Below are 10364 nucleotides of genomic sequence, written 5' to 3' on the forward strand. Positions count from 1 at the left end.
ATGTGAGTGCATACAGACACGTATTACACCGGGTGTAGCGGAAGTCGCGCGCTTCCTCACTTTAATTGTCGCGAATTTAGACATGATTTCTCTAATTCTTCAGCGGACACGCTTCACGGTGTGAATTAAAATGTAAATATTACAGTATTCCGGAAGTGTTCGTTACACGATACTGAGAATTTGCGTGAAGATAACCGGGAAAGGAATCTTCATTATTTTTATCCGTATTTCCGAAGAACTTCATTTCATTCTGCTTGAAGTGTCATCAACGAGATTTCACAATACACACACGCACACTCACTTGTTAATTAATCTTGCGTTAAAATATCTAATAGATACCGTCTTACTTTGTTGATTTATTTTCCACTGTTTTCATGCCTAGTTTATTAGCTAAGTGCTGATAAAAGAAAAAATTGTTTTACGAAGAAAGAGGAAAGTAATGAGAAAATTAGTGTATCTGAGACATATTGCAACTGTTCAAAGGTGAAAAATATTATGACTAATGGAGGATTAAAAAAAAATAATAATAATTTGCAATCGAAACAGCTAATATTATTTTTAATTCCGTTAGCAGTACATGTGCACGTGTCGGGGGAGTGCAATTTTTTGGTTCACCGTGTATACACAAGTAGCCGCACATATCCGCGGCAGAATTCGCGCAAAAAAAAGTCGCGTTTACGCTACGCGATTCTTCCTAGAAAATTACCTTAACACATCTTTTAAAACTGCCCTTTGAAGTCAGAAATACTAACTCTACAAATCGTAATCCATCTCGCATTGTTGCATCTTATTAGTTTATTGCTACTGTACACTTTTCACTATCATCTTATTTGGAGGAGGCGAAGCAAGCTTCCATTTACTTTCCAAAGAAAAAAAACAGAAAAAGAAAAAGGACCAGTTGATCGATACGAGAGTTTTGAAAAATCGTTTGCTCGCGCTTTTGTCGCGTTGTATGCGCATAAAATAATCGACGACGCAATCGACAGTGAAGCTAAACTCCGTTAAACTCGCCGTAAATTAGCGACGGGCTTGACGCGGTCGTGGAACGACGGATAAATATGCAATCATTTGATTGATGCAAGTTTGTATATATTTGATACATTGTGCCACGCGTTCCCGGGGGGATGCGTCATTTACGTTTTCCCCCCGGCTCGCGTTCCTTTGATACTTAACGCATTGACTGCAAGCGCGGAGACACTGCAGGTTCCTTGCTTTTCTCTCGTTCTTTTCTTTCTTTTCTTTTTCTTTTTTTTTCAATTAACAGGCAGACGGTGCGATCGGAATATCTGTCCTAATTATCGGGTCGATATATTTCCAATATGTTAGCGTGTAAGGCAGCACTTTTGTCGTGAACTGTTCCCAGCAGCTTCGGGAACAAAATTTTCATTTCAGATCGGATCCTGTGCGTTAAAAATATCACGCGATAACGAATTTGAAATAAAAGCGATCACAAAAGCGTACGTCACAGATAGTTCGCCCGATTTTGCCCAGATGAAAATAATGAAAATTGATTGTTATTTAATTCAAGAAATTCGCGGCATTACGCAAAACAATTTCACTTCGTATAACGAAATGAGAACCAGGCGAAGACTCGGTGACGAAGAACAGTATTTCGATCAAGGACATTCGGCTGCTTTAAAACCCACACACGGTTAAACTGTAAACTGTTCTCGTCTGGTTCTCAGATAACAATAATTGTGTTAAATTTAATGCAGAACTTTTTACTGTGCACGCTTGGAAAATGGTGTGTGACTTTAACAAGCAGACACCGAAAATTCCTTATGAACTTCGAACTTACGTCGGTACTCTCGGTTAATTCGGAAAACTCCGTGACTCGTGAGAGCGCAGAGAGAACAGTTCGCGTTTAACTCTATACGGTTGAATCCGGTTGGATTCATTTCGCCATTTTCGGTTCGATCTCTCTCTATCTCTTTCTCTCTCTTTTTCTCTCTCGTGCGTACACTCGCACGTGAGTTGATTAAAACATTTTAATACGTCTGTCGGTTTCCATAGACGACGCGTATTAATACGGTTATTGAATTCCGCCTCTCTGTCTTGCGTGTACTGTCTCTGTTCAGACAGAGTGAGAGAAAGAGAGAGAGAGAGAGAGATAAACAGATAAATAGAGATGGTGCGCCTGTGGGTGCGAGCGAGGGAGAGATTGGAGAACAGGACGAAGCGCGGAGAAAGAGAGGAGGAATGAAAAGAGGCATGAATAGAAACGGTAGGAAGAAAGAAGCGCGCGCAATCTTTTTAATTATGAAAACACTGCTTTGTGTTTCATTTTGTTTTGTTGTCAGGGGGCGCTATTCTAATCGGGCGCTTTCCGACCGTCCCGTGTCCCTCTTCGACCTCCCCGAACCGGGTACATCCACCCTCTCGCCGCCACCGTCGTCGTCGCCGCCGCCACCACCGCCGCCGCCGCCACCCCGGCGCGCACCATCTTCTTTTTTTATATTATAACGTGCGGCTCTCTCGGGCGGCTCTGATGGGTCAGGGGCGGAGGCAGGGCTGCCGGCAGGGTGCACGGCTAGAGAGGGTGCCAGGGTGAGATTGCTTTAGTAATGAATTACATAGCTCGGGGCTATGTGTCTCTGTCTGAGGAACACCACCGACGCACGAGAGCATCCGCGCTTCTCGATTCTTTCCCTCCGCGAGCGCACGATTTTGTCTCTCTCTCTCTCTCTCTCTTCTCTCACTCTTTTTCTCTCTGTGTCTTTTTTTCTCCCCCTTTTCTTCTCTTCCTCTCGTTCTCCTTATGTTCTCGCGCGGCGTTCGACGGGCGAGTCATTCTTGTCGATGGTCACCGCGCGCGCATTCGTTACGTCGCGAATATTGCACGTCGAGCTGCTCGTCGGGTCATCATCGGACATCTGTCCGATCCTGTCCCTTCTCCTGCTCCTCCCGTCCTCTTCTTCCGCGGTTTTTGTTTATTTTTTAGCGCGGTCTTCGATGAGAAACCGCGTCAAGTCACGTTGTTAATGGCATCACGGCGTCTCACCACGTGAGAGAAAACGCCTGGGTGACTCCTCGTATTTTCCCGTCCTTGCCGACTTTTTTTTTCCACGCACTTCCCCAATGACGAATAATTTTGCCCGATGAATTGTGTGGAAGATTTTTCTTATTAAAGAGTTGGTTCTTCGTTAGGGCGATGTAAAATGAACGCGAATATCGCTCGGATGAATTTTGACCCACTTCCTCCTCTTTACGTTTCACCGTAAAAATATATCGGAGAAGCGCGAAAATCGAGGCGAAGTCCGGTGGGACTCGAGAATGCCCCTGGCGAAGTCCGCGAAGTTTCTTCGTTATCGCATTGATATCACGCGGACGTAAAAACTTTCCACGTCGAGACAATGCATCGCGTCGCATTGACGTCCGCCGATTACGATCGCGATTACTCGCAATCGCAATTTTCAGTCGTCGCTCTCCGAATGTGCTTCCATCCGTCGCAGCGGGGAAGATTTATTTATTCGGACGAAACATCGTCCGGGATAAAATCTGAAAAGCCATCGCGCATAAAATATTAATCTCTCGCTTGATCGATCACGTTTCGCCGCGGTTTGAGTTTTTCAACGTTATTTCTTACGTCGCTCTTTGCGTCGCGTTACACATTTTCCGTCGATGAAAGCTCATGTTTATCGAAATGTTATTGCACAATTTACATGTCTATATAATTCTCTTACATAATTCTCTTTCTCTGGAAAAATTAATATATTTTCGTAGAGTTTAAAATTTTCGTAGGATCAGCAGATATTTTTTCAACAATCGAGTATGTTTCGTGCAATCGAGTACGTACGCAAAGAAAAAGATTTCCTTAAGTTTAAGCAAGTTTCTTACATGTACTAAATCCAAGGGAACCTTTTCTCTGTCCACGAATATTGTTATTAATTGCCGTCCTGTATTAATTGTTACTGCGCATTGTCGCAATTTCTTATTTTACTCGCGTTATTGAGGTCGCCGGTGTTTTCACACTGTAGTGACACAGGACGCGCAGGTACGTCAATTAATTAAACGTATGGACGTGGGTCCTGGCTAATCAACGTTCTATCTTTTCGGCATTAAGTTCGCCGGTAGAACGGCGGCCGTAAAATGGAGAGGCCGCTCGCGAAAAGCAAGAAAAGCGGACAACGAACAAACTCGCGAAATTCCTTTTCATTTGCATTATTACGGTAATGAGACTGAAAAGCCGGAAAATGTCGGGCTTTTGTCACAGAGGGATTGTCCGCCTGGTCCATTCATTGATTACGTCGGTAGACGGGGGTATACGCGGTACATAATATCTCAGCCAATCCACCCTAAAGATAATGAGTGGTGGGCTTTGCCTTTCTATTTCTTGCTCTAAATATCTCGATATATAACCGGACGTAGCCAGTGAATTGCGCCCGCCTATTTAATATGGCGCAATTACGTGACATTAGCCGCGATATTTCCACGATCTACTTCGAATTTATCGTGATTAATAGTCGCGGTCTCGTCGATCGAGTGATTGGAATAAATAAACGGATTCACGATTCACTAAAAACTTTAAGTAAACTCTCAAGAAAAAAAAACGAGACTGTTGAACCTGATTCGAATTATCCCCTCGTGCGAAATGTCCGACAGAGGGATCTTCGAGGAATCGAAGAACGCGGAGAGAGAAAAAAAAAGTGAAATAAAGATAAGAAACTCGAGAATGCGAAAATTCACTTCACGTCATCGCGTCTTATTCACCGCTTTATTATTGCAGAATGCATGATAAATATTTGGACAGATGGTTCGCTCTTTAAAGGCGCGTTACTTAATTTGCGAGGCGCGTGCGCGCGAGAGATTTTAGCGGGATCTCAGTCTCTCAGCGCACGCCTAGATGTATCTCGTTAATGTAATTCCAACGAATACACACGGCCGTGTGTGTATGTATTGTGTATATGTGTGTGTGTGTGTGTGTGTGTGTATCTTTCGCACAGCGCACGCCCAGCGCTGAAGGTACGCCGACAAAAATCTACAAAGAGAAAATTTACCGATGACGGCGAGGGTAAAACGATGCGAACGCGCGCGCCACGTGAAAAGGAAGGGTTGCCCGTGGTAGAAAGCAGAGATCTAGGATCGCGAAAAAGAGTGGAATTCCACAAAATCATTTTTATCCACGACACAAAGAGAAAAAGGGAGGAATTTGTTGTGTATTTCTGGATGACATTCTGTGAGACTCGATGGAAATTGTACATTGGAATAATTAAGCGGTGACACGCCTTACATTACGGTTTTTTTCTAAGATCCGCGAATCTGAATATTTCAATGTTCGATGATCCAAGACTGCTAAATCATTTTTCCTATTATTTTTATTGGAGAATAGTTTGTGGCGAACATTGTATTGCTCTGAAAGAAGCTTACGTTGAAATTTAAAAAGTAGCACAATTAAGAAGCTATGATATCAAAATCCGAAGAAATATCGACATAATCTCCCAAAATAAAATCTTACCAAAATATTGGAATTGTCTCGTTGTATTTGTAATCGAGTGGTAATATTGATGAAAAGAATGCCAGATTCAAGTAAATAATTACTCCAATACTCCTTAGTAGATTTTCACCTGAATTAAGTAAATTTTACTTAGACCAAAGTCAATACATACATACATGTTACTTGAATGTAGAAAAAGTGCCATATTTAAGTAACATTTACTTAATTCAAGTAAAAATTCATTTAGGTTTAAGATGAACGTCCCAATTATTGGCAAAGTAACCTCATTTTGAAAATAAATTGATAAATTATTGCAATAATATACGATTTTCCGAATTTTGAGACTTCGATTTTTCGGAACGATGAATGAATGTCCACCTCATTTTTCCCATATGTTAAATTTGTCATATTAAACATAAAATCTGCGGATGTGTTTTCTCATGACAGGCCCAAGAAAGATAAGAGTAGAACTTTCGATCTTTAAATCTCTAAAAAGAATTCGACGACGCTCGTCGTTGAACAAACGATGAAAGGGATTTACGGAGGCTCTCCGCGCTCCCTAAAATTCGACGAGCAGAGGGAAACGGAGGAGACAAGAAGCGAAAGCGGAGTGATCCCTGCGGTCAGGAGCCGCTCGAACGTCACGGGCTGAGCCATGGACAAGGGTGGTGCACGCAGACCGCGTGTGCGCGTAACAATAGTTTAATATTCATATTGTCACGTCCGAGTCAAAGGAGCGACGATGGGCACGACCGCGCTCCTAATTCATCGGACAAAAATCCGCTCCCTTTCAGGGGCGCGTCGCTCGCTGATGAATTCACTCGGAGTCGTTGACGCGAGAACATCGCTGCACCACTCACGACTCGGATTCGTAATTAAACTTAGCCCTCCTCGCGGCGCGTCTCGTGCTCTCGCGTCTGTGTTCCTCGGCCGACTCAAAGCTGATTCGACGTTGATAAAAATTCGTCGAGGCATCGATTAGCGGGGGTGGGGATGAACGATTGAAGCGTTCAAGTGGTTTCGGCGAAAATTAAATTTCCGGGCCCCCGGGAGGGAAAATAGCGCAAAACTACCCGTTTGTTTTCGCAATTGGCTGACGTTTATCTCGACGGAATCTTAGCATTTGTAATCTGGTTATACGACGATATTTTACGGTGAATTCTTTTGAGAAGTACGCGCAATTTTAATTGCCTGCCCGCTTAGTGAGCAGAACTGAAGTTCGAGAATATCGATGATCAAAAATTAAGATAAAGATATTTATTTAAGTCATGACAAGAAGCAAACAGCACTGTTAACTATTAATAAATACACTAGGAGAAAAAATTAAAAAAATTAAAAAAATATTTATTCGATACTAATAACATATTTACTTTCGCATTTTGTTATATACCAAATTTTACAGAAGTTATTATCAATCAAGCAACGCACTACGGTGGATAATAATCGGAAACACGAGGCTCATTTTATAGCGATGAAATCGCAATCTCATTGTAACGAGTTCTTCTCGTGACAAAATATCTTCTCTCGAATAAACAAAGATTCATTTCGCGAGACATTACGCGAACTTATCATAGAGCAATACGTTATCTATATCTCTATACGGTTTCTCCGGTCTCTCTCCTCCCCGTGTTCTCCCCGTCAGTACTCCCGCCGTATCGAGATCTCGCCGGAGAGCCTTAGGGATGTTAATTCGCGGAAGCGGGAACGGGATATCAGAGCAGAGGCTTCTATCAATAACTTGTCAAGTTCTCCTCGATAAAACTTCCGTTGACGGAGAAAAGGGCGACACGTCGTCGATACCCAGCGAATCGCGGGAGTTGAGAGCGGTGTCGCAACGAAAAGAGTAGACGCTTTAACTTGGTAATTTTGGGAGAAAGAATTTTTATATGACGTCGCAAGAAAATCCCGCTGAATTCCAATTTATATTTAATTATTGTTTCGAAAAACAATAAGAGACCCTCGTACTTCGCATAAAATGCAATTATTAGAGGGGAAGCACCGAAACCTGACATAGGTGCGATAAGCCGACATACCGATGGATCTTGTTGTAAAGTACACAGTAAAAATTTTGCGTTAAATTTAACACATCTCACACGACCTAAACGGTCCGCACAAATTTTATATATGTTGAAAAGCAACACAAATAATTTCTAGAAATTTCAATCTACGAACATCTTAAAAAATAGTTATTTGCAAGGAAATATGTAATAATTTTCATAAAGCTATCATATATTTTGGTAGAGAAGTATTGCTGATTTGCACTAAATTTGGTTCTTACGACAGAAATTCCAAAGTTTAATCAGAAATCTTGTTTTCTTTAACTAAAACGTGTGTTAGTTGTCCATCTATAGATTGATCTAATCAAACTGGTTTTTCAGTCTAACACGCATAAATTTTAATTTTACACTTCCAACAAGGTTTCAGAGCTCAAAACTTAAGTGATTGGTTTTGATGCTTTTCCTCTACATTATTATAATACATACTTGACATCAAAAAGTATGTAATTCTCAATTTTTCATTCGTTTCAACAATCTTATTTAAACGTTTTCGAAGTGGCATAGATTGACGAACAATCAAGTATACTCGAATCAATTGTACTTGATCTCATCTCGTCGATCTCAAGTTTCCCGATTTATCCTGTTTATCATTCACAGGATGCGTCTCACGGCCCATCCGCTATTTATTGCACTCTTGCCTCTCACCCCTCGCTTCCTTCCGGCGCCGCTCACCCCTCCAGGGATGAAATCGCAACGAGAGGCGGCCCTTCTAAGGACACCCACGATTGGACGCCGAAGGGATGTGCCGGCCTCTCGGTAATAATCCTCGCGGTGTCCTTGGCCGCTCCATCGTTGGCATTTAATGAGGGATGGAATAAACGGAGCGGGAAGGGGCGTCCGGAGGTGGTTTAGGCGCACATCGCGCGGAGACATTTTATTTGTCTAATTGCAAGACACGATAACGTCGAATGCAAAAAACATGCGTTCCTGCGATCTTGAGAAAAAAAGAAAAAAAAAACAGAAAATCTATCGAGACGATCGTTCGCAACTCGCTCACGCTTAATTAATAAAAATACAACACGCTCGATACCTTACTTTTATCTTTAGCATATTTAATCAGCTGGTAGACTCTCCACTTATAATCGAATCCGTTAAAATTAATGTTCCTCTTAAACTTTTGAGTCAATGCAATGGCTCCTATTCTACTTATTTCGCAACCTCGAACCTCATATGCCGAGCTCTCACACCGGTAGACTGTAAATGATATTGAACTCCAGTCTTCTAATTATTTGAATTTTTTCACAAATCACCGACAACTTTCCAAAACTCTCCGTTATACACAATTTTATATATTATAGTATATTTTATATGATATAAAATTAGTTGTGCCGTATAAATCCCTGTGTTTTTCATCTTGTGATTTTTCTTCTCCTTCGCTTAATTTATTAATTCATATTATATACAGTCAATAGTAGAATGTTGCGCTATTCACGCCTATCCGTCTATAATCTCTCTTTACACAATCTCTCACACAAAAGTGTCCTCCTATTATATATAGATTACTACAATTATGATTACGATACCGCGGGAGTACAGTATCGATATCGGAAAGACACACGTCCCGCTCGCGCAACACGGAACACCTGTGTCCGCCGCGCGCTCAACGAATCGCGACGCCCCCGAATCTTCGCGTCGTCATTTCGTTACCTTCGAAATATTAATCTCGGGCGCTTCTGGCGAACACACGTGCGCACCAGCAATCTGTACGAGGAGGAGAACGACGACGACGACGATGACGACGACCACGACAACGACGACTACTGCGAGGAGGTGGAGGGGAGGTGGCGGGAGGAAGAGGCACGAAACGAACATTGTGCGCACGCCATAACAGCGTAGCAATAACAGCGTTCCATTATATGTAGCTACACCGCGGGCGGCGAGATTGCAAAACATGCCTAGATTAATGTTTTCTCATCCCGCGGCTTTGTTGTGCCACGCGGGGGCGAGAGCGGGCAAGGGAGAAGGGCGCGCCGAGGGTGGACGGAGAAGGGTGGCGGCGCACCCTCCCGCCGCGGAGCCGAGCCGCGCTCTCTGCCGTTCCCCCCGCCGTCCTGCGCTCTCTCTCTCTCTCTCTCTCTCTTTCTCTCTCTGCCTCTCATCCACCCCCTGCGTCTATATACAATCGCGTCATGCGACAATGAACAGTACGAATTACGTTGCATTCTCTTTTGCGGCTCTCTCTCTCTCTCTCTCTCTCTTCGATCGGGCTTTCGCCGCGCGTCATTGTTCGTGTCGCCAGAAAGGAGGCACCAGCGTGAGATTGCGAGGACTCGGCGAAAATAGGTAAATTAGAAGGTACTGACGAAGAAGGAATTATACGTTGCGAGTTATGCATATCGTAGAGTGAAAGGAAAAATATGGAACGGGATGTACCGTCCTTCTCGTTAGGGAGACTCTTCGGTCCGTTATCGTTATCCTTGCTGCGGGAAAGGGAGGTACGAGCAGAGATTAAAGATACCCGAGACACTTAAAAGAATAACATCCGAGACTTGATCTCTCGTATTTCGAATTGACACGATGACGCGCACACTCGAAAGATCGTATTACGCGCGCAGGAATTTTCGGCTCGTTCAGCTTTTACTTCGCTTGACGCGTAATCTTGCGTCTCTCATTACTTTCGCGACTTTCCGAATAATACGATGTGTACAATACGACTGCAATGCGGAGAATTTCCGATTAGAAGAGTTAGAGAAATGTCAAACTAGAAAGATTAAGTTACCGATATTTGGCGGAAAGTAAAGAATCAAGGAAGAGAACAGGAGCGAGAATATATATAGCGATCGATTGAAAATAGTAATAGTTAAATTTTATTCGATGTTACATATCACAAATTCAATATTCATATGAATTCATCATTCAAATTCAATATTCAT

Source organism: Dinoponera quadriceps, unplaced genomic scaffold (genome assembly GCF_001313825.1).
Source record: "Dinoponera quadriceps isolate SergipeBrazil2010 unplaced genomic scaffold, ASM131382v1 scaffold2358, whole genome shotgun sequence".
Taxonomy (NCBI): domain Eukaryota; kingdom Metazoa; phylum Arthropoda; class Insecta; order Hymenoptera; family Formicidae; genus Dinoponera; species Dinoponera quadriceps.